This window comes from Engystomops pustulosus, unplaced genomic scaffold (genome assembly GCF_040894005.1).
Source record: "Engystomops pustulosus unplaced genomic scaffold, aEngPut4.maternal MAT_SCAFFOLD_392, whole genome shotgun sequence".
Lineage (NCBI taxonomy): Eukaryota > Metazoa > Chordata > Amphibia > Anura > Leptodactylidae > Engystomops > Engystomops pustulosus.
In genome coordinates, this window is record NW_027285271.1 from 32,501 (window position 1) to 57,500 (window position 25,000).

Sequence of the window (25,000 nt, forward strand, 5' to 3'; positions counted from 1 at the left end):
AGTAGGAGCTCCGACTTCCAAAGTGATGACGTCAGCGGGAGCAGCCGCTCGGCCGTATCCGGCGGCATGTCACTGTTCCCCGGCCAGACTTGGCGGCAAGTCCCGGGGACGAACAAGCCCATGGAAGTAGGGGCTCAGCGGGAGCAGCCAGTTGGCCTATCCGGCCACATGTCACTGTCCCCCGGCCAGACTTGGCGGCAAGTCCCGGGGAGGAACAAGCCCATGGAAGTAGGAGCTCCGACTTCCAAAGTGATGACGTCAGCGGGAGCAGCCGCTCGGCCGTATCCGGCGGCATGTCACTGTTCCCCGGCCAGACTTGGCGGCAAGTCCCGGGGACGAACAAGCCCATGGAAGTAGGGGCTCAGCGGGAGCAGCCAGTTGGCCTATCCGGCCACATGTCACTGTCCCCCGGCCAGACTTGGCGGCAAGTCCCGGGGAGGAACAAGCCCATGGAAGTAGGAGCTCCGACTTCCAAAGTGATGACGTCAGCGGGAGCAGCCGCTCGGCCGTATCCGGCGGCATGTCACTGTTCCCCGGCCAGACTTGGCGGCAAGTCCCGGGGACGAACAAGCCCATGGAAGTAGGGGCTCAGCGGGAGCAGCCAGTTGGCCTATCCGGCCACATGTCACTGTCCCCCGGCCAGACTTGGCGGCAAGTCCCGGGGAGGAACAAGCCCATGGAAGTAGGAGCTCCGACTTCCAAAGTGATGACGTCAGCGGGAGCAGCCGCTCGGCCGTATCCGGCGGCATGTCACTGTTCCCCGGCCAGACTTGGCGGCAAGTCCCGGGGACGAACAAGCCCATGGAAGTAGGGGCTCAGCGGGAGCAGCCAGTTGGCCTATCCGGCCACATGTCACTGTCCCCCGGCCAGACTTGGCGGCAAGTCCCGGGGAGGAACAAGCCCATGGAAGTAGGAGCTCCGACTTCCAAAGTGATGACGTCAGCGGGAGCAGCCGCTCGGCCGTATCCGGCGGCATGTCACTGTTCCCCGGCCAGACTTGGCGGCAAGTCCCGGGGACGAACAAGCCCATGGAAGTAGGGGCTCAGCGGGAGCAGCCAGTTGGCCTATCCGGCCACATGTCACTGTCCCCCGGCCAGACTTGGCGGCAAGTCCCGGGGAGGAACAAGCCCATGGAAGTAGGAGCTCCTACTTCCAAAGCGATGACGTCAGCGGGAGCAGCCGCTCGGCCGTATCCGGCGGCATGTCACTGTTCCCCGGCCAGACTTGGCGGCAAGTCCCGGGGGACGAACAAGCCCATGGAAGTAGGGGCTCAGCGGGAGCAGCCAGTTGGCCTATCCGGCCCATGTCACTGTCCCCCGGCCAGACTTGGCGGCAAGTCCCGGGGAGGAACAAGCCCATGGAAGTAGGAGCTCCTACTTCCAAAGCGATGACGTCAGCGGGAGAAGCCGCTCGGCCTATCCGGCCACATGTCACCGTCCCCCGGCCACACTTGGCTATAGGTCCCGGGGAGGAATAATGCCCATGGAAGTAGGAGCTCCTACTTCCAAAGGGGCAAGTCAGCGGGAGCAGCCACTTGGCCTATTCGGCCAAGTTTCACTGTTCCCCGGCCACACTTGGCTGTAGGTCCCGGAGAGGAATAATGCCCATGGAAGTAAGAGCTCCTACCTCCAAAGGGGCAAGTCAGCGGGAGAAGCCACTTGGCCTATCCGGCCACATGTCACTGTCCCCCGGCCAAGCTTGGCTGTAGGTCCCGGGGAGGAATAATGCCCATGGAAGTAGGAGCTCCTACTTCCAAAGGGGCAAGTCAGCGGAAGAAGCCACTAGTTCTATCCGGCCAAGAGTCACTGTTCCCCGGCCTTACTTGGCAGTAGGTCCCGGGAGGAATAATGCCCATGGAAGTAGGAGCTCCTACTTCCAAAGGGGCAAGTCAGCGGGAGAAGCCACTTGGCCTATCCGGCCAAGAGTCACTGTTCCCCGGCCACTCTTGGCAGTAGGTCCCGGGGAGGAATAATGCCCATGGAAGTAGGAGCTCCTACTTCCAAAGGGGCAAGTCAGCGGGAGAAGCCACTAGTTCTATCCGGCCAAGAGTCACTGTTCCCCGGCTACACTTGGCAGTAGGTCCCGGGGAGGAATAATGCCCATGGAAGTAGGAGCTACTACCTCCAAAGGGTGAAGACACTTGGCTCTAAGTCCCCGAGAGGTATACTGCCCATGGGAGTAAGAGCTCCCTACTTCCAAAGGGGCCAAGTCAGCGGGAGAAGCCACTTGGCCTACCCGGCCCAAGAGTCACTGTTCCCCGGCCACACTTGGCAGTAGGTCCGGGGAGGAATAATGCCCATGGAAGTAGGAGCTCCTACTTCCAAAGGGGCAAGTCAGCGGGAGAAGCCACTTGGCCTACCCGGCCAAGAGTCACTGTTCCCCGGCCACACTTGGCAGTAGGTCCCGGGGAGGAATAATGCCCATGGAAGTAGGAGCTCCTACTTCCAAAGGGGCAAGTCAGCGGGAGAAGCCACTTGGCCTATCCGGCCACATGTCACTGTCCCCCGGCCACACTTGGCTGTAGGTCCCGGGGTGGAATAATGCCCATGGAAGTAGGAGCTCCTACTTCCAAAGGGGCAAGTCAGCGGGAGCAGCCACTTGGCCTATCCGGCCAAGTGTCACTGTTCCCCGGCCACACTTGGCTGTAGGTCCCGGAGAGGAATAATGCCCATGGAAGTAAGAGCTCCTACCTCCAAAGGGTGAAGACACTTGGCTCTAAGTCCCCGAGAGGTATACTGCCCATGGAAGTGAGAGCTCCACTTCCAAAGGGGCAAGTCAGCGGGAGAAGCCACTTGGCCTATCCGGCCAAGAGTCACTGTTCCCCGGCCACACTTGGCAGTAGGTCCCGGGGAGGAATAATGCCCATGGAAGTAAGAGCTCCTACTTCCATAGGGGCAAGTCAGCGGGAGAAGCCACTTGGCCTATCCGGCCAAGAGTCACTGTTCCCCGGCCACACTTGGCAGTAGGTCCCGGGGAGGAATAATGCCCATGGAAGTAGGAGCTCCTACTTCCAAAGGGGCAAGTCAGCGGGAGAAGCCACTTGGCCTATCCGGCCACATGTCACTGTCCCCCGGCCACTCTTGGCTGTAGGTCCCGGGGAGGAATAATGCCCATGGAAGTAGGAGCTCCTACTTCCAAAGGGGCAAGTCAGCGGGAGAAGCCACTTGGACTATCCGGCCAAGAGTCACTGTTCCCCGGCCACACTTGGCAGTATGTCCCGGGGAGGAATAATGCCCATGGAAGTGGGAGCTCCTACTTCCAAAGGGGCAAGTCGGCGGGAGAAGCCACTTGGCCTATCCGGCCAAGAGTCACTGTTCCCCGGCCACACTTGGCAGTAGGTCCCGGGGAGGAATAATGCCCATGGAAGTAAGAGCTCCTACTTCCAAAGGGGCAAGTCAGCGGGAGAAGCCACTTGGCCTATCCGGCCAAGAGTCACTGTTCCCCGGCCACACTTGGCAGTAGGTCCCGGGGAGGAATAATGCCCATGGAAGTAAGAGCTCCTACTTCAATAGGGGCAAGTCAGCGGGAGAAGCCACTTGGCCTATCCGGCCAAGAGTCACTGTTCCCCGGCCACACTTGGCAGTAGGTCCCGGGGAGGAATAATGCCCATGGAAGTAGGAGCTCCTACCTCCAAAGGGTGAAGACACTTGGCTCTAAGTCCCCGAGAGGTATAATGCCCATGGAAGTAAGAGCTCCTACTTCCAAAGGGGCAAGTCAGCGGGAGAAGCCACTTGGCCTATCCGGCCAAGAGTCACTGTTCCCCGGCCACACTTGGCTGTAGGTCCCGGGGAGGAATAATGCCCATGGAAGTAGGAGCTCCTACTTCCAAAGGGGCAAGTCAGCGGGAGAAGAGCCACTTGGCCTATCCGGCCAAGAGTCACTGTTCCCCGGCCACACTTGGCAGTAGGTCCCGGGGAGGAATAATGCCCATGGAAGTAGGAGCTACTACCTCCAAAGGGTGAAGACACTTGGCTCTAAGTCCCCGAGAGGTATACTGCCCATGGGAGTAAGAGCTCCTACTTCCAAAGGGGCAAGTCAGCGGGAGAAGCCACTTGGCCTATCCGGCCAAGAGTCACTGTTCCCCGGCCACACTTGGCAGTAGGTCCCGGAGAGGAATAATGCCCATGGAAGTAGGAGCTCCTACTTCCAAAGGGGCAAGTCAGCGGGAGAAGCCACTTGGCCTACCCGGCCAAGAGTCACTGTTCCCCGGCCACACTTGGCAGTAGGTCCCGGGGAGGAATAATGCCCATGGAAGTAGGAGCTCCTACTTCCAAAGGGGCAAGTCAGCGGGAGAAGCCACTTGGCCTATCCGGCCACTGTCACTGTCCCCCGTCCACACTTGGCTGTAGGTCCCGGGGTGGAATAATGCCCATGGAAGTAGGAGCTCCTACTTCAAAAGGGGCAAGTCAGCGGGAGCAGCCACTTGGCCTACCCGGCCAAGTGTCACTGTTCCCCGGCCACACTTGGCTGTAAGTCCCGGAGAGGAATAATGCCCATGGAAGTAAGAGCTCCTACCTCCAAAGGGCGAAGACACTTGGCTCTAAGTCCCCGAGAGGTATACTGCCCATGGAAGTGAGAGCTCCTACTTCCAAAGGGGCAAGTCAGCGGGAGAAGCCACTTGGCCTATCCGGCCAAGAGTCACTGTTCCCCGGCCACTCTTGGCTGTAGGTCCCGGGGAGGAATAATGCCCATGGAAGTAGGAGCTACTACCTTCAAAGGGGCAAGTCAGCGGGAGAAGCCACTTGGCTTATCCGGCCAAGAGTCACTGTTCCCCGGCCACAATTTGCAGTATGTCCCGGGGAGGAATAATGCCCATGGAAGTAGGAGCTACTACCTCCAAAGGGTGAAGACACTTGGCTCTAAGTCCCCGAGTGGTATACTGCCCATGGAAGTAAGAGCTCCTACTTCCATAGGGGCAAGTCAGCGGGAGAAGCCACTTGGCCTATCCGGCCAAGAGTCACTGTTCCCCGGCCACACTTGGCAGTAGGTCCCGGGGAGGAATAATGCCCATGGAAGTAGGAGCTCCTACTTCCAAAGGGGCAAGTCAGCGGGAGAAGCCACTTGGCCTATCCGGCCAAGAGTCACTGTTCCCCGGCCACTCTTGGCTGTAGGTCCCGGGGAGGAATAATGCCCATGGAAGTAGGAGCTACTACCTCCAAAGGGGCAAGTCAGCGGGAGAAGCCACTTGGCCTATCCGGCAAAGAGTCACTGTTCCCCGGCCACACTTGGCAGTATGTCCCGGGGAGGAATAATGCCCATGGAAGTAGGAGCTACTACCTCCAAAGGGGCAAGTCAGCGGGAGAAGCCACTTGGCCTATCCGGCAAAGAGTCACTGTTCCCCGGCCACACTTGGCTGTAGGTCGAGGGGAGGAATAATGCCCATGGAAGTAGGAGCTCCTACTTCCAAAGGGGCAAGTCAGCGGGAGAAGCCACTTGGCCTATCCGGCAAAGAGTCACTGTTCCCCGGCCACACTTGGCTGTAGGTCCCGGGGAGGAATAATGCCCATGGAAGTAGGAGCTCCTACTTCCAAAGGGGCAAGTCAGCGGGAGAAGCCACTTGGCCTATCCGGCCAAGAGTCACTGTTCCCCGGCCACACTTGGCAGGAGGTCCCGGGGAGGAATAATGCCCATGGAAGTAGGAGCTCCTACTTCCAAAGGGTCAAGTCAGCGGGAGAAGCCACTTCGCCTACCCGGCCAAGTGTCACTGTCCCCCGGCCACACTTGGCAGTAGGTCCCGGGGAGGAATAATGCCCATGGAAGTAGGAGCTCCTACTTCCAAAGGGGCAAGTCAGCGGGAGAAGCCACTTCGCCTACCCGGCCGAGTGTCACTGTCCCCCGGCCAGACTTGGCGGCAAGTCCCCGGGAGGAATAATGCCCATGGAAGTAGGAGCTCCTACTTCCAAAGGGGCAAGTCAGCGGGAGAAGCCACTTGGCCTATCCGGCCACATGTCACTGTCCCCCGGCCAGACTTGGCGGCAAGTCCCGGGGAGGAATAATGCCCATGGAAGTAGGAGCTCCTACTTCCAAAGGGTCAAGTCAGCGGGAGAAGCCACCTCGCCTACCCGGCCAAGTGTCACTGTCCCCCGGCCACTCTTGGCTGTAGGTCCCGGGGAGGAATAATGCCCATGGAAGTAGGAGCTCCTACTTCCAAAGGGGCAAGTCAGCGGGAGAAGCCACTTGGCCTATCCGGCCACATGTCACTGTCCCCCGGCCACACTTGGCAGTAGGTCCCGGGGAGGAATAATGCCCATGGAAGTAGGAGCTCCTACTTCCAAAGGGGCAAGTCAGCGGGAGAAGCCACTTGGCCTATCCGGCCAAGAGTCACTGTTCCCCGGCCACACTTGGCAGTAGGTCCCGGGGAGGAATAATGCCCATGGAAGTAGGAGCTACTACCTCCAAAGGGGCAAGTCAGCGGGAGAAGCCACTTGGCCTATCCGGCCAAGAGTCACTGTTCCCCGGCCACACTTGGCAGTAGGTCCCGGGGAGGAATAATGCCCATGGAAGTGGGAGCTCCTACTTCCAAAGGGGCAAGTCAGCGGGAGAAGCCACTTGGCCTATCCGGCCAAGAGTCACTGTTCCCCGGCCACACTTGGCAGTAGGTCCCGGGGAGGAATAATGCCCATGGAAGTAAGAGCTCCTACTTCCATAGGGGCAAGTCAGCGGGAGAAGCCACTTGGCCTATCCGGCCAAGAGTCACTGTTCCCCGGCCACACTTGGCAGTATGTCCCGGGGAGGAATAATGCACATGGAAGTAGGAGCTACTACCTCCAAAGGGTGAAGACACTTGGCTCTAAGTCCCCGAGAGGTATACTGCCCATGGAAGTAAGAGCTCCTACTTCCAAAGGGGCAAGTCAGCGGGAGAAGCCACTTGGCCTATCCGGCCAAGAGTCACTGTTCCCCGGCCACACTTGGCTGTAGGTCCCGGGGAGGAATAATGCCCATGGAAGTAGGAGCTCCTACTTCCAAAGGGGCAAGTCAGCGGGAGAAGCCACTTGGCCTATCCGGCAAAGAGTCACTGTTCCCCGGCCACACTTGGCTGTAGGTCCCGGGGAGGAATAATGCCCATGGAAGTAGGAGCTCCTACTTCCAAAAGGGCCAGTCAGCGGGAGAAGCCACTTGGCCTATCCGGCCAAGAGTCACTGTTCCCCGGCCACACTTGGCAGTAGGTCCCGGGGAGGAATAATGCCCATGGAAGTAGGAGCTCCTACTTCCAAAGGGGCAAGTCAGCGGGAGAAGCCACTTCGCCTACCCGGCCGAGTGTCACTGTCCCCCGGCCAGACTTGGCGGCAAGTCCCGGGGAGGAATAATGCCCATGGAAGTAGGAGCTCCTACTTCCAAAGGGGCAAGTCAGCGGGAGAAGCCACTTGGCCTATACGGCCACATGTCACTGTCCCCCGGCCACACTTGGCAGTAGGTCCCGGGGAGGAATAATGCCCATGGAAGTAGGAGCTCCTACTTCCAAAGGGGCAAGTCAGCGGGAGAAGCCACTTCGCCTACCCGGCCAAGTGTCACTGTCCCCCGGCCAGACTTGGCGGCAAGTCCCGGGGAGGAATAATGCCCATGGAAGTAGGAGCTCACTTGGCTCTAAGTCTTCGAGAGGTATAATGCCCATGGAAGTAAGAGCTCCAACTTCCAAAGGGGCAAGTCAGCGGGAGAAGCCACTTCGCCTACCCGGCCAAGTGTCACTGTCCCCCGGCCAGACTTGGCGGCAAGTCCCGGGGAGGAATAATGCCCATGGAAGTAGGAGCTCCTACTTCCAAAGGGGCAAGTCAGCGGGAGAAGCCACTTGGCCTATCCGGCCACATGTCACTGTCCCCCGGCCACACTTGGCAGTAGGTCCCGGGGAGGAATAATGCCCATGGAAGTAGGAGCTCCTACTTCCAAAGGGGCAAGTCAGCGGGAGAAGCCACTTCGCCTACCCGGCCAAGTGTCACTGTCCCCCGGCCAGACTTGGCGGCAAGTCCCGGGGAGGAATAATGCCCATGGAAGTAGGAGCTCCTACTTCCAAAGGGGCAAGTCAGCGGGAGAAGCCACTTGGCCTACCCGGCCAAGTGTCACTGTCCCCCGGCCACTCTTGGCTGTAGGTCCCGGGGAGGAATAATGCCCATGGAAGTAGGAGCTCCTACTTCCAAAGGGGCAAGTCAGCGGGAGAAGCCACTTGGCCTATCCGGCCACATGTCGCTGTCCCCCGGCCAGACTTGGCGGCAAGTCCCGGGGAGGAATAATGCCCATGGAAGTAGGAGCTCCTACTTCCAAAGGGGCAAGTCAGCGGGAGAAGCCACTTCGCCTACCCGGCCAAGTGTCACTGTCCCCCGGCCACTCTTGGCTGTAGGTCCCGGGGAGGAATAATGCCCATGGAAGTAGGAGCTCCTACTTCCAAAGGGGCAAGTCAGCGGGAGAAGCCACTTGGCCTATCCGGCCACATGTCACTGTCCCCCGGCCAGACTTGGCGGCAAGTCCCGGGGAGGAATAATGCCCATGGAAGTAGGAGCTCCTACTTCCAAAGGGGCAAGTCAGCGGGAGAAGCCACTTCGCCTACCCGGCCAATTGTCACTGTCCCCCGGCCAGACTTGGCGGCAAGTCCCGGGGAGGAATAATGCCCATGGAAGTAGGAGCTCACTTGGCTCTAAGTCTTCGAGAGGTATAATGCCCATGGAAGTAAGAGCTCCTACTTCCAAAGGGGCAAGTCAGCGGGAGAAGCCACTTCGCCTACCCGGCCAAGTGTCACTGTCCCCCGGCCAGACTTGGCGGCAAGTCCCGGGGAGGAATAATGCCCATGGAAGTAGGAGCTCCTACTTCCAAAGGGGCAAGTAAGCGGGAGAAGCCACTTCGCCTACCCGGCCAAGTGTCACTGTCCCCCGGCCAGACTTGGCGGCAAGTCCCGGGGAGGAATAATGCCCATGGAAGTAGGAGCTCCTACTTCCAAAGGGGCAAGTCAGCGGGAGAAGCCACTTCGCCTACCCGGCCAAGTGTCACTGTCCCCCGGCCAGACTTGGCGGCAAGTCCCGGGGAGGAATAATGCCCATGGAAGTAGGAGCTCCTACTTCCAAAGGGGCAAGTCAGCGGGAGAAGCCACTTCGCCTACCCGGCCAAGTGTCACTGTCCCCCGGCCAGACTTGGCGGCAAGTCCCGGGGAGGAATAATGCCCATGGAAGTAGGAGCTCCTACTTCCAAAGGGGCAAGTCAGCGGGAGAAGCCACTTCGCCTACCCGGCCAAGTGTCACTGTCCCCCGGCCAGACTTGGCGGCAAGTCCCGGGGAGGAATAATGCCCATGGAAGTAGGAGCTCACTTGGCTCTAAGTCTTCGAGAGGTATAATGCCCATGGAAGTAAGAGCTCCTACTTCCAAAGGGGCAAGTCAGCGGGAGAAGCCACTTCGCCTACCCGGCCAAGTGTCACTGTCCCCCGGCCAGACTTGGCGGCAAGTCCCGGGGAGGAATAATGCCCATGGAAGTAGGAGCTCCTACTTCCAAAGGGGCAAGTCAGCGGGAGAAGCCACTTCGCCTACCCGGCCAAGTGTCACTGTCCCCCGGCCAGACTTGGCGGCAAGTCCCGGGGAGGAATAATGCCCATGGAAGTAGGAGCTCCTACTTCCAAAGGGGCAAGTCAGCGGGAGAAGCCACTTGGCCTACCCGGCCAAGTGTCACTGTCCCCCGGCCAGACTTGGCGGCAAGTCCCGGGGAGGAATAATGCCCATGGAAGTAGGAGCTCACTTGGCTCTACGTCTTCGAGAGGTATAATGCCCATGGAAGTAAGAGCTCCTACTTCCAAAGGGGCAAGTCAGCGGGAGAAGCCACTTCGCCTACCCGGCCAAGTGTCACTGTCCCCCGGCCAGACTTGGCGGCAAGTCCCGGGGAGGAATAATGCCCATGGAAGTAGGAGCTCACTTGGCTCTAAGTCTTCGAGAGGTATAATGCCCATGGAAGTAAGAGCTCCTACTTCCAAAGGGGCAAGTCAGCGGGAGAAGCCACTTCGCCTACCCGGCCAAGTGTCACTGTCCCCCGGCCAGACTTGGCGGCAAGTCCCGGGGAGGAATAATGCCCATGGAAGTAGGAGCTCCTACTTCCAAAGGGGCAAGTCAGCGGGAGAAGCCACTTCGCCTACCCGGCCAAGTGTCACTGTCCCCCGGCCAGACTTGGCGGCAAGTCCCGGGGAGGAATAATGCCCATGGAAGTAGGAGCTCCTACTTCCAAAGGGGCAAGTCAGCGGGAGAAGCCACTTCGCCTACCCGGCCAAGTGTCACTGTCCCCCGGCCAGACTTGGCGGCAAGTCCCGGGGAGGAATAATGCCCCATGGAGCTCGGGCAGACTAGAAGTAACCTCGTCTGCCCGCTGGAGGGCGCCCTTCCCGGAGCGGAGGGGACCCCCTTGGCCACCAAGTGCAAGCCGAGTTTGGAGCTCGAAACCCGGCCACGCTTGGTCGTAGGTCCCGGTGAGGAACATGGCCATGGAAGTCGGAGCTCAAACCTCCAAACTGACCTCAGCCGGAGCACTTGCTGAGGCTGCCCGGGCATGGGTTACTGTTCCCCGGGCACACTTGGTCGTAGGTCCAAGTGTGGAACGTGTCCATGGAAGTTGAAGTGAAGAGAACCGCGAAAGGGAGTTTTTGCGCGAAGCCGCGGCCGAGGAGGGCTCACCGATCCCGGCGTGATTTCTGCCAGGCCCGGTACCCAAACCGAACTCCGCATGGTGGCTGGATCCGCGACCCTGGAACCCTGGGCCGGGAGCCTAGGGGCGAGAGGGGCCCCATGGAGCTCGGGCAGACTAGAAGTACCCTCGTCTGCCCGCTGGAGGGCGCCCTTCCCGGAGCGGAGGGGACCCCCCAAGCGACCAAGTGCAAGCCGAGTTTGGAGCTCGAAACCCGGCCACACTTGGTAGTATGTCCCGGTGAGGAACATGCCCATGGAAGTAAGAGCTCAGCGGGAGCAGCCACTCAGGCTACACGGGAATGTGTCACTGTCCCCCGGCCAAGACTTGGCGGCAAGTCCCGGGGAGGAATAGTTCCCATGGAAGTAGCTCAGCGGGAGCAGCCACTCAGGCTACCCGGGAATGTGTCACTGTCCCCCGGCCAAGACTTGGCGGCAAGTCCCGGGGAGGAATAGTTCCCATGGAAGTAGCTCAGCGGGAGCAGCCACTCAGGCTACCCGGGAATGTGTCACTGTCCCCCGGCCAGACTTGGCGGCAGGTCCCGGGGAGGAATAGTGCTCATGGAAGTAGCTCAGCGGGAGCAGCTGCTGAGGCTACCCGGGAATGTGTCACTGTCCCTCGGCCACACTTGGTCGTTGATTCCTGATGAGGAACATGCCCATGGAACTAAAGAGTTCAGCGGGAGCAGCCGCTCAGGCTACCCGGGAATGTGTCACTGTCCCCCGGCCAGACTTGGCGGCAGGTCCCGGGGAGGAATAGTGCCCATGGAAGTCGGAGCTCCAACCTCCAAGTTGACCTCAGCGGGAGCAGCCGCTGAGGCTACCCGGGCCTGGGTGACTGTTCCCCGGCCACACTTGGTCGGAGGTCCCGGTGTGGAACATGCCCATGGAAGTTGAAGGGAAGAGAACCGCGAAAGGGAGTTTGGAGGCTGAGCCGCGGCCGAGGAGGTCTCACCGATCCCGGCGTGATTCCAGCCAGGCCCGGTACCCTATACCGAACTCGACAGGGTGGCTGTATCCGGGACCCTGGAACCCTGGGCGGGGAGCCTAGGGGCGAGAGGGGCCCCATGGAGCTCGGGCAGACTAGAAGTACCCTCGTCTGCCCGCTGGAGGGCGCCCTTCCCGGAGCGGAGGGGACCCCCCAAGCGACCAAGTGCAAGCCGAGTTTGGAGCTCGAAACCCGGCCACACTTGGTAGTATGTCCCGGTGAGGAACATGCCCATGGAAGTAAGAGCTCAGCGGGAGCAGCCACTCAGGCTACCCGGGAATGTGTCACTGTCCCCCGGCCAGACTTGGCGGCAGGTCCCGGGGAGGAATAGTGCCCATGGAAGTAGCCCAGCGGGAGCAGCCGCTCAGGCTACCCGGGAATGTGTCACTGTCCCCCGGCCAGACTTGGCGGCAGGTCCCGGGGAGGAATAGTGCTCATGGAAGTAGCTCAGCGGGAGCAGCTGCTGAGGCTACCCGGGAATGTGTCACTGTCCCTGGGCCACACTTGGTCGTTGGTTCCTGATGAGGAACATGCCCATGGAAGTAAGAGTTCAGCGGGAGAAGCCGCTCAAGCTACCCGGGAATGTGTCACTGTCCCCCGGCCAGACTTGGCGGCAGGTCCCGGGGAGGAATAGTGCCCATGGAAGTCGGAGCTCCAACCTCCAAGTTGACCTCAGCGGGAGCAGCCGCTGAGGCTACCCGGGCATGGGTGACTGTTCCCCGGCCACACTTGGTCGGAGGTCCCGGTGTGGAACATGCCCATGGAAGTTGAAGGGAAGAGAACCGCGAAAGGGAGTTTGGAGGCTGAGCCGCGGCCGAGGAGGTCTCACCGATCCCGGCGTGATTCCAGCCAGGCCCGGTACCCTATACCGAACTCGGCAGGGTGGCTGTATCCGGGACCCTGGAACCCTGGGCGGGGAGCCTAGGGGCGAGAGGGGCCCCATGGAGCTCGGGCAGACTAGAAGTACCCTCGTCTGCCCGCTGGAGGGCGCCCTTCCCGGAGCGGAGGGGACCCCCAAGCGACCAAGTGCAAGCCGAGTTTGGAGCTCGAAACCCGGCCACACTTGGTAGTATGTCCCGGTGAGGAACATGCCCATGGAAGTAAGAGCTCAGCGGGAGCAGCCACTCAGGCTACCCGGCAATGTGTCACTGTCCCCCGGCCAAGACTTGGCGGCAAGTCCCGGGGAGGAATAGTGCCCATGGAAGTAGCTCAGCGGGAGCAGCCGCTCAGGCTACCCGGGAATGTGTCACTGTCCCCCGGCCAGACTTGGCGGCAGGTCCCGGGGAGGAATAGTGCTCATGGAAGTAGCTCAGCGGGAGCAGCCACTCAGGCTAACCGGGAATGTGTCACTGTCCCTGGGCCACACTTGGTCGTTGGTTCCTGATGAGGAACATGCCCATGGAAGTAAGAGTTCAGCGGGAGCAGCCGCTCAGGGCTACCCGGGAATGTGTCACTGTCCCCCGGCCAGACTTGGCGGCAGGTCCCGGGGAGGAATAGTGCCCATGGAAGTCGGAGCTCCAACCTCCAAGTTGACCTCAGCGGGAGCAGCCGCTGAGGCTACCCGGGCATGGGTGACTGTTCCCCGGCCACACTTGGTCGGAGGTCCCGGTGTGGAACATGCCCATGGAAGTTGAAGGGAAGAGAACCGCGAAAGGGAGTTTGGAGGCTGAGCCGCGGCCGAGGAGGTCTCACCGATCCCGGCGTGATTCCAGCCAGGCCCGGTACCCTATACCGAACTCGGCAGGGTGGCTGTATCCGGGACCCTGGAACCCTGGGCGGGGAGCCTAGGGGCGAGAGGGGCCCCATGGAGCTCGGGCAGACTAGAAGTACCCTCGTCTGCCCGCTGGAGGGCGCCCTTCCCGGAGCGGAGGGGACCCCCAAGCGACCAAGTGCAAGCCGAGTTTGGAGCTCGAAACCCGGCCACACTTGGTAGTATGTCCCGGTGAGGAACATGCCCATGGAAGTAAGAGCTCAGCGGGAGCAGCCACTCAGGCTACCCGGCAATGTGTCACTGTCCCCCGGCCAAGACTTGGCGGCAAGTCCCGGGGAGGAATAGTGCCCATGGAAGTAGCTCAGCGGGAGCAGCCGCTCAGGCTACCCGGGAATGTGTCACTGTCCCCCGGCCGGACTTGGCGGCAGGTCCCGGGGAGGAATAGTGCTCATGGAAGTAGCTCAGCGGGAGCAGCCACTCAGGCTAACCGGGAATGTGTCACTGTCCCTGGGCCACACTTGGTCGTTGGTTCCTGATGAGGAACATGCCCATGGAAGTAAGAGTTCAGCGGGAGCAGCCGCTCAGGGCTACCCGGGAATGTGTCACTGTCCCCCGGCCAGACTTGGCGGCAGGTCCCGGGGAGGAATAGTGCCCATGGAAGTCGGAGCTCCAACCTCCAAGTTGACCTCAGCGGGAGCAGCCGCTGAGGCTACCCGGGCATGGGTGACTGTTCCCCGGCCACACTTGGTCGGAGGTCCCGGTGTGGAACATGCCCATGGAAGTTGAAGGGAAGAGAACCGCGAAAGGGAGTTTGGAGGCTGAGCCGCGGCCGAGGAGGTCTCACCGATCCCGGCGTGATTCCAGCCAGGCCCGGTACCCTATACCGAACTCGGCAGGGTGGCTTTATCCGGGACCCTGGAACCCTGGGCGGGGAGCCTAGGGGCGAGAGGGGCCCCATGGAGCTCGGGCAGACTAGAAGTACCCTCGTCTGCCCGCTGGAGGGCGCCCTTCCCGGAGCGGAGGGGACCCCCCAAGCGACCAAGTGCAAGCCGAGTTTGGAGCTCGAAACCCGGCCACACTTGGTAGTTGGTCCCGGTGAGGAACATGCCCATGGAAGTAAGAGCTCAGCGGGAGAAGCCACTCAGGCTACCCGGGAATGTGTCACTGTCCCCCGGCCAAGACTTGGCGGCAAGTCCCGGGGAGGAATAGTGCCCATGGAAGTAGCTCAGCGGGAGCAGCCACTCAGGCTACCCGGGAATGTGTCACTGTCCCTCGGCCACACTTGGTCGTAGGTCCCGGTGAGGAACATGCCCATGGAAGTCGGAGCTCCAACCTCCAACCGGGTGAAGCCTCCGAGAGCTAGCCGGGAATAGGGCGCCAATCCCGGCTACCGCCCTCCAGGCTTGCCCCGGTCGAAAGACCTACGTCCTCGCACCAGCACAAGCGCAAAAATTTTCTAAGTGTGGGAGAACCGAGGACCCGCCCGGTGGCACTCTGCCTCTCGCTGCCGCCCTCCTGGAAGCGTCCTCGGTCACTGTGTGTGCGGCAGATATCAGAGCTCCGGAAAGGTGAAAAAGAACCGGTAAGAGGGCGAATCCGGCAGCTCCCTGCCGGGCGAGGACCACCGCGAGCGGCGGGGACGTCAGACGGGAGACGCGCGGCGGACCTTCCGTCGGAGTGCCTGGGATTTTGACCTCGGAGAAGTTCGAAAAAATTATGCGGTCGGAGCTGTCTGCCCCGGCCGGGGAAGGCTCACCGCCGGCGGCTGCCAACCCCTGGCTTGCCCGCTGGATGCCCTTTCGGAGGCTGCTGAAAAAGAACTGTCAGGCGGGCACCTCTCGGAAGAACCGCAGACCAAAACGACCGGTAAAAATTTTGGGCGATCCGACACGTAGTGCACCTTCGGCGGCAGAGAAAAGCAGCAAAAATACCGGTCAGAGAAGGGGAGTTTTGGTCGACTCTGCCAGGTTTTTGCACTAAGTCAGATCCGTAATGCCAGCGGGACTGAGTCGCTTTTGCGTGCCGTGGTCCTGGAGGCCTGCTCGGACAGAGCGGTCCTTCGGGTCCCGCGGGAAGGGGCATTTCATGTTCCTCTGCGGGAGGTGATCCATTTTCTGCGGGAAATGGCGAGCCCCTTCGGCTACAAGAGTGTGTAGGTCCCGCTCAACAGTCTACGTCCTTAACCATCGGGGACTTTGTAGATTTTGCCCAAAATCGCTCTCCGCAGAACAGAGCGTGAGGTCTCCGCGGCGGAGGCCGGAAAAGGTGCGAGGTGAGCGGCATGGTATGACTGGGCTCGTGCCGCTCACTGCTACCCGGAGCGTGGCGCCCTCCGGGTAAAAGGCTAGCCGGGGCGAGTAGGTGGGATGACGGGCGCATAAGCAACGCCGTCCCCGCCGTACAAGGTGCCGGTGGCCTGGCGAACCACCGGCGTAAGGCTAGCCAGGGCGGACCGCGGGGCAGAGGGCGCATAAGCCACGCTCTCTCTCCATCCCACCAGCACAAGCGAAATATTTTCAAAGTGTGGGAGAACCGGCTTCCCGACCGGTGGCACTCTGCCTCTCGCTGCCGCCCTCCTGGAAGCGTCCTCGGTCACTCGGAGTACGGCAGATTTAAGAGCTCCGGAATGGTGAAAAAGAACCGGAGAGAGGGCGACTCCGGCTTCTCTCTGCCGGGCGAGGACCACCGCAGGCGGCGGGGACGTCTGACAGGAGACGGCGCTGCGGGCAGGCTTTAAAAGTGCATGGGGTTTTGGCCTCGGCAAAAGTCGAAAAAATTATGCGGTCGGAGCTGTCTGCCCCGGCCGGGGAAGGCTCACCGCCGGCGGCTGCCAACCCCTGGCTTGCCCGCTGGATGCCCTTTCGGAGGCTTCTGAAAAAGAACTGTCAGGCGGGCACCTCTCGGAAGAACCGCAGACCAAAACGACCGGTAAAAATTTTGGGCGATCCGACCCGTAGTGCACCTTCGGCGGCAGAGAAAAGCAACAAAAATACCGGTCAGAGAAGGGGAGTTTTGGTCGACTCTGCCAGGTTTTTGCACTAAGTCAGATCCGTAATGCCAGCGGGACTGAGTCGCTTTTGCGTGCCGTGGTCCTGGAGGCCTGCTCGGACAGAGCGGTCCTGCGGGTCCCGCGGGAAGGGGCATTTCATGTTCCTCTGCGGGAGGTGATCCATTTTCTGCGGGAAATGGCGAGCCCCTTCGGCTACAAGAGTGTGTAGGTCCCGCTGAACAGTCTACGTCCTTAACCATCGGGGACTTTGTAGATTTTGCCCAAAATCGCTCTCCGCAGAACAGAGCGTGAGGTCTCCGCGGCGGAGGCCGGAAAAGGTGCGAGGTGAGCGGCATGGTATGACTGGGCTCGTGCCGCTCACTGCTACCCGGAGCGTGGCGCCCTCCGGGTAAAAGGCTAGCCGGGGCGAGTAGGTGGGATGACGGGCGCATAAGCAACGCCGTCCCCGCCGTACAAGGTGCCGGTGGCCTGGCGAACCACCGGCGTAAGGCTAGCCAAGGGCGTACCGCGGGGCAGAGGGCGCATAAGCCACGCTCTCTCTCCATCCCACCAGCACAAGCGAAAAATTTTCAAAGTGTGGGAGAACCGGCTTCCCGACCGGTTGCACTCTGCCTCTCGCTGCCGCCCTCCTGGAAGCGTCCTCGGTCACTCGGAGTATGGCAGATTTAAGAGCTCCGGAATGGTGAAAAAGAACCGGAGAGAGGGCGACTCCGGCTTCTCTCTGCCGGGCGAGGACCACCGCAGGCGGCGGGGACGTCTGACAGGAGACGGCGCTGCGGGCAGGCTTTAAAAGTGCATGGGGTTTTGGCCTCGGCGAAAGTCGAAAAAATTATGCGGTCGGAGCTGTCTGCCCCGGCCGGGGAAGGCTCACCGCCGGCGGCTGCCAACCCCTGGCTTGCCCGCTGGATGGCCTTTCGGAGGCTGCTGAAAAAGAACTGTCAGGCGGGCACCTCTCGGAAGAACCGCAGACCAAAACGACCGGTAAAAATTTTGGGCGATCCGACCCGTAGTGCACCTTCGGCGGCAGAGAAAAGCAACAAAAATACCGGTCAGAGAAGGGGAGTTTTGGTCGACTCTGCCAGGTTTTTGCACTAAGTCAGATCCGTAATGCCAGCGGGACTGAGTCGCTCTTGCGTGCCGTGGTCCTGGAAGCCTGCTCGGACAGAGTGGTCCTTCGGGTCCCGCGGGAAGGGGCATTTCATGTTCCTCTGCGGGAGGTGGTCCATTTTCTGCGGGAAATGGCGAGCCCCTTCGGCTGCAAGAGTGTGTAGGTCCCGCTCAACAGTCTACGTCCTTAACCATCGGGGACTTTGTAGATTTTGGTCAAGATCGCCCCCCGCATGTCCTAGCGGGAGGTCTCCGCGGCGGAGGCCGGAAAAGGTGCGAGGTGAGCGGCATGGTATGACTGGGCTCGTGCCGCTCACTGCTACCCGGAGCGTGGCGCCCTCCGGGTAAAAGGCTAGCCGGGGCGAGTAGGTGGGATGACGGGCGCATAAGCAACGCCGTCCCCGCCGTACAAGGTGCCGGTGGCCTGGCGAACCACCGGCGTAAGGCTAGCCAAGGGCGTACCGCGGGGCAGAGGGCGCATAAGCCACGCTCTCTCTCCATCCCACCAGCACAAGCGAAAAATTTTCAAAGTGTGGGAGAACCGGCTTCCCGACCAGTTGCACTCTGCCTCTCGCTGCCGCCCTCCTGGAAGCGTCCTCGGTCACTCGGAGTATGGCAGATTTAAGAGCTCCGGAATGGTGAAAAAGAACCGGAGAGAGGGCGACTCCGGCTTCTCTCTGCCGGGCGAGGACCACCGCAGGCGGCGGGGACGTCTGACAGGAGACGGCGCTGCGGGCAGGCTTTAAAAGTGCAAGGGGTTTTGGCCTCGGCGAAAGTCGAAAAAATTATGCGGTCGGAGCTGTCTGCCCCGGCCGGGGAAGGCTCACCGCCGGCGGCTGCCAACCCCTGGCTTGCCCGCTGGATGGCCTTTCGGAGGCTGCTGAAAAAGAACTGTCAGGCGGGCACCTCTCGGAAGAACCGCAGACCAAAACGACCGGTAAAAATTTTGGGCGATCCGACCCGTAGTGCACCTTCGGCGGCAGAGAAAAGCAACAAAAATACCGGTCAGAGAAGGGGAGTTTTGGTCGACTCTGCCAGGTTTTTGCACTAAGTCAGATCCGTAATGCCAGCGGGACTGAGTCGCTCTTGCGTGCCGTGGTCCTGGAAGCCTGCTCGGACAGAGTGGTCCTTCGGGTCCCGCGGGAAGGGGCATTTCATGTTCCTCTGCGGGAGGTGGTCCATTTTCTGCGGGAAATGGCGAGCCCCTTCGGCTGCAAGAGTGTGTAGGTCCCGCTCAACAGTCTACGTCCTTAACCATCGGGGACTTTGTAGATTTTGGTCAAGATCGCCCCCCGCATGTCCTAGCGGGAGGTCTCCGCGGCGGAGGCCGGAAAAGGTGCGAGGTGAGCGGCATGGTATGACTGGGCTCGTGCCGCTCACTGCTACCCGGAGCGTGGCGCCCTCCGGGTAAAAGGCTAGCCGGGGCGAGTAGGTGGGTTGACGGGCGCATAAGCCACGCCGTCCCCGCCGTACAAGGTGCCGGTGGCCTGGCGAACCACCGGCGTAAGGCTAGCCAAGGGCGTACCGCGGGGCAGAGGGCGCATAAGCCACGCTCTCTCTCCATCCCACCAGCACAAGCGAAAAATTTTCAAAGTGTGGGAGAACCGGCTTCCCGACCGGTGGCACTCTGCCTCTCGCTGCCGTCCTCCTGGAAGCGTCCTCGGTCACTCGGAGTACGGCAGATTTCAGACCTCCGGAATGGTGAAAAAGAACCGGAGAGAGGGCGACTCCGGCTTCTCTCTGCCGGGCGAGGACCACCGCAGGCGGCGGGGACGTCTGACAGGAGACGGCGCTGCGGGCAGGCTTTAAAAGTGCATGGGGTTTTGGCCTCGGCAAAAGTCGAAAAAATTATGCGGTCGGAGCTGTCTGCCCCGGCCGGGGAAGGCTCACCGCCGGCGGCTGCCAACTCATGGCTTGCCCGCTGGATGGCCTTTCGGAGGCTTCTGAAAAAGAACTGTCAGGCGGGCACCTCTCGGAAGAACCGCAGACCAAAACGACCGGTAAAAATTTTGGGCGATCCGACCCGTAGTGCACCTTCGGCGGCAGAGAAAAGCAACAAAAATACCGGTCAGAGAAGGGGAGTTTTGGTCGACTCTGCCAGGTTTTTGCACTAAGTCAGATCCGTAATGCCAGCGGGACTGAGTCGCTTTTGCGTGCCGTGGTCCTGGAGGCCTGCTCGGACAGGGCGGTCCTTTCGGGTCCCGCGGGAAGGGGCATTTCATGTTCCTCTGCGGGAGGTGGTCCATTTTCTGCGGGAAATGGCGAGCCCCTTCGGCTGCAAGAGTGTGTAGGTCCCGCTCAACAGTCTACGTCCTTAACCATCGGGGACTTTGTAGATTTTGGTCAAGATCGCCCCCCGCATGTCCTAGCGGGAGGTCTCCGCGGCGGAGGCCGGAAAAGGTGCGAGGTGAGCGGCATGGTATGACTGGGCTCGTGCCGCTCACTGCTACCCGGAGCGTGGCGCCCTCCGGGTAAAAGGCTAGCCGGGGCGAGCAGGTGGGTTGACGGGCGCATAAGCCACGCCGTCCCCGCCGTACAAGGTGCCGGTGGCCTGGCGAACCACCGGCGTAAGGCTAGACAGGGCGGACCGCGGGGCAGAGGGCGCATAAGCCACGCCGTCCCCGCTGTACAAGGTGCCGGTGGCCTGGCGAACCACCGGCGTAAGGCTAGCCAAGGGCGTACCGCGGGGCAGAGGGCGCATAAGCCACGCTCTCTCTCCATCCCACCAGAACAAGCGAAAAATTTTCAAAGTGTGGGAGAACCGGGGACCCGACCGGTGGCACTCTGCCTCTCGCTGCCGCCCTCCTGGAAGCGTCCTCGGTCACTCGGTGTCCGGCAGATTTCAGAGCTCCGGAATGGTGAAAAAGAACCGGTGAGAGGGCGAAACCGGCTTCTCTCTGCCGGGCGAGGACCACCGCAGGCGGCAAGGGACGTCTGCCAGGAGACGGCGCTGCGGGCAGGCTTTAAAAGTGCATGGGGTTTTGGCCTCGGCGAAAGTCGAAAAAAATTTGCGGTCGGAGCTGTCTGCCCCGGCCGGGGAAGGCTCACCGCCGGCGGCTGCCAACCCCTGGCTTGCCCGCTGGATGCCCTTTCGGAGGCTGCTGAAAAAGAACTGTCAGGCGGGCACCTCTCGGAAGAACCGCAGACCAAAACGACCGGTAAAAATTTTGGGCGATCCGACCCTCAGTGCACCTTCGGCGGCAGAGAAAAGCAACAAAAACACCGGTCAAAGAAGGGAGGTTTTGGTCGACTCTGCCTGGTTTTTGCACAAAGTCAGATCCGTAATGCCAGCGGGACTGAGTCGCTTTTGCGTGCCGTGGTCCTGGAGGCCTGCTCGGACAGAGCGGTCCTTCGGGTCCCGCGGGAAGGGGCATTTCATGTTCCTCTGCGGGAGGTGGTCCATTTTCTGCGGGAAATGGCGAGCCCCATCGGCTACAAGAGTGTGTAGGTCCCGCTCAACAGTCTACGTCCTTAACCATCGGGGACTTTGTAGATTTTGGCAGAAATCGCCCCCCGCAGGTCCTAGCGGGAGGTCTCCGCGGCGGAGGCCGGAGAGGGCGCGAGGTGAGCGGCATGGTATGACTGGGTTCGTGCCGCTCACTGGTACCCGGAGCGTGGCGCCCTCCGGGTAAAAGGCTAGCCGGGGCGAGTAGGTGGGTTGACGGGCGCATAAGCCACGCCGTCCCCGCCGTACAAGGTGCCGGTGGCCTGGCGAACCACCGGCGTAAGGCCAGCCAGGGCGGACCGCGGGGCAGAGGGCGCATAAGCCACGCTCTCTCTCCATCCCACCAGAACAAGCGAAAAATTTTCAAAGTGTGGGAGAACCGGCGACCCGACCGGTGGCACTCTGCCTCTCGCTGCCGCCCTCCTGGAAGCGTCCTCGGTCACTCGGTGTCCGGCAGATTTCAGAGCTCCGGAATGGTGAAAAAGAACCGGAGAGGGGGCGACTCCGGCTTCTCTCTGCCGGGCGAGGACCACCGCAGGCGGCAAGGGACGTCTGACAGGAGACGGCGCTGCGGGCAGGCTTTAAAAGTGCATGGGGTTTTGGCCTCGGCGAAAGTCGAAAAAATTTTGCGGTCGGAGCCGTCTGCCCCGGCCGGGGAAGGCTCACCGCCGGCGGCTGCCAACCCCTGGCTTGCCCGCTGGATGGCCTTTCGGAGGCTGCTGAAAAAGAACTGTCAGGCGGGCACCTCTCGGAAGAACCGCAGACCAAAACGACCGGTAAAAATTTTGGGCGATCCGACCCTCAGTGCACCTTCGGCGGCAGAGAAAAGCATCAAAAATACCGGTCAAAGAAGCGAGGTTTTGGTCGACTCTGCCAGGTTTTTGCACAAAGTGTTGGCATCGTGCGGCGTCGCGCTTTGCCGTACCGTATCCCCAATGGAGCGGCGCCCGGCGGGGTAGGCTAGCCATGTGAGGTCGAGGGCGGGAGGACGGGACGTAAGCCAGGCCGTTCTCCACAAGAAATTCCGGACGCGGAGACCCCTTCTCCGCCCTACGGTCCCCAATGGGGTGGCGCCCGGCGGGTGAGGCTAGCCATGGGAGGACGGGACGTAAGCCAGGCCGTTCTCCACAAGAAATTCCGTACGCGGAGACCCCTTCTCCGCCCTACGGTCCCCAATGGGGTGGCGCCCGGCGGGTGAGGCTAGCCATGTGAGGTCGAGGGCGGGAGGACGGGACGTAAGCCAGGCCGTTCTCCACAAGTAAATTCCGGACGCGGAGACCCCTTCTCCGCCCTACGGTCCCCAATGGGGTGGCGCCCGGCGGGTGAGGCTAGCCGTGTGAGGTCGAGGGCGGGAGGACGGGACGTAAGCCAGGCCGTTCTCCACAAGTAAATTCCGGACGCGGAGACCCCTTCTCCGCCCTACGGTCCCCAATGGGGTGGCGCCCGGCGGGTGAGGCTAGCCATGTGAGGTCGAGGGCGGGAGGACGGGACGTAAGCCAGGCCGTTCTCCACAAGTAAATTCCGGACGCGGAGACCCCTTCTCCGCCCTACGGTCCCCAATGGGGTGGCTCCCGGCGGGTGAGGCTAGCCATGTGAGGTCGAGGGCGGGAGGACGGGACGCAAGCCAGGCCGTTCTCCACAAACTCCCAGCGGTAGAGTCTCGGCTCTCCGCTCTTTTGATCGATCTGACACAGCGCGATCCGGCGGGGCAGGGCACTTTGCTCGGTCAGGGGTATTGGCCCCGGCCGGTTTATGGTAAAGCGTTCCTTAGCCTCAGTCTTGGTCGCGCATCAATCCCCCGCTCCCCGTGAGCGGCTGTGGTCCTCTGCCTAAGGTTGTGTAGCGCGGTGCCAGTGTGGTCCTCGCACGGCCCCGCTCCTGCCACAGCGGTAGGACTCTCTGCTTCGGCTGAGGTTTGCTACGAAGCGTATGGAACGGGCGTACTCCACCGTACCGTGGGTGGGGGGCGGCGGCGGCGGCGGCAGCGTCCAGCGCGGAGCTCCGGCTCCCGCGGCAGCGCCTCGCCTAGTGTCCCTCGGGCAAGTCCAATCGCCCCCCGCCCGGTCGGAGAGCGCAGACACACCTCTGTGTCCACGGTTTATTTCCGCAGCACGAAAAGGGACGGCTCCCGCCTGCTCCTCGCGGCGGCGACGAGGCTTAGACCCACCGTGGCGTATCCGCGGTAGGTATGCTCGTCGGTCGGAGGAGCGGTTGCGGTCGAGTGGTCCCCAGTGTACCCTGTTAGCGCTGCCCGCCTACGCCTGAAGAGCTGCGGACCGAGAAAAAGGTTCGCTCCGCTGCTGACGGCGAAGCGCGCGGCACGCCGCGGAAGAGGAGAGGGAGCGGTCGCCCCCGGGGCGGCTCCCCTCCGAGTCCGGCAGAAGCAGAGATTGTAGCGGAGGGGGGGGTTTCTAAATTCCCCGGGCGTGTTATCCCCAGCGGTAGCCTTTGAACTCTTCAACCGCAAGCACGATCGCACGTTCACAGCACCCGTCACTAGGAGCCGGGCCAGAGGCGGGCGGCAGACGAAACCGACATGAGCGCTTAAGGGTATTGCACCCCCGGCGCCCAGACCCTGGAAATTGAGTCTGCCCCCAAAGCCCACCCGCGTCCTCCTTGGCGCTCCCGGAGTACATGGTCGTAGATGGGCCATCGGTCGCTAATGCCAAACTGCGTCCCAGGGGTGCGTCCCCTCTGACCAACGGCAGACCCATCCCTCTCGCCAATCCGCGGATCCCCGCCAGGTCCCGAACAGGGCTCGTCCTTTAGCGTTTCAAATGCGCCCTCCCCGCCATACGAGGGGTTGAGGACCGTAGCCTTCCCTTACGAGAGGCACCAGGGGTGCGCCTGCTCGAGGGCCCGGCCGTGGGCGTAACGCTTGGGCCGCCCGGGGGAGTCGGTAGACCATGGGAGACCAACACTCGCACACGAACGTTGCCCGTGCTTTTGTGGAAGAGAGCTTCTTGCGAGGTTGTCGCTGCGGTGGCGCCCGGACAAACCCTATCCCTAAAACTTCTGGGGAATTGGCGTCTAAGCCTGCACCCTGCACGGTATCCCTGCACCCACGAAGGGGGCCGTGGAAGGCTTGGGGTCGCGCCGGCGAAACCGACCGGATGCCCGGGGTACTGAACCCCCGGGGTCCCACCCTGGAAATTGAGCCGTCCGACCCCGCCACGTCTTCCTAGTGCTCTCCTTGGCTCCCCCGCCTGTGGGCATCGTTAGGGGCTGCGGTCATCAGCGCCGGCTAAGCTTCGGCAACACGGCCGACCCACCCCTTCGGCGCCTGGGGGTGCCTGGTCCCAGTCCGGGCCGTTCCGTAGGGGCGGCTATCCCTTACATGAGGGACTCGGTGCGTCCGCTCGGGCTGCGGGGCTCCGGCTCCGACAGCCGGGGAGCTGGTTTTGACCGCGGGCCTCCACGGGAACCGGCAGGGACCGGACTAGGCGTCAAGCCGAAAATAACCCCGGCACCCTCTGCTTCCAAAGCGAGGGGACCTTTGGCCGAGCGGGGGCACCGGAAGCCGAACCGACCCCAACCCCTCTTCCTACCCCAGGGCTGGGCTGACCAATCCCCTGATCGGGTCTAAAATGGAAGAAGGGGATTCGAGGGAAGGGGCTGGCGGAAGGCAGTTGCCCGACGGAGTAGGCGAAGGCCAGGCCGTTTCCGAGTCCCGAGCAGAGGAGGGCGAACTCGGCTCTTCATCGACCGACGGCGAGGCGAGGGCGGTGGCTGCCGCGGGGAAGACTCCATTGCTCGTCAGCGCGCTAGGAGCGGGGCCGACTGGCTGCTCGGGGTATGGCATCCCCGGGGGCCCACCCTGGAAATCTTCGCTCCTCAGCCGCTGCAGGTTATAAGGTCCCGCCGCGCGTAAGCGCTCAACTCTCCGACCCACGGATGTCGAGCCCATGGTGAGCCGGCCGTTTCGTACGGGGAAAAGGGGTCCTCTGGCCCCACATCGATCGAGGGGGTTTAGATCCGCGGAGGCACGCACCGCGAGGCGAATCGCTGCTTTTCCCCAAGAGGTTAACCTTCAAACCACCGAGTAGGTTCGGGGCAGGGCCGACAGTCTGCACTGGGGTATTGCATCCCTGGTGG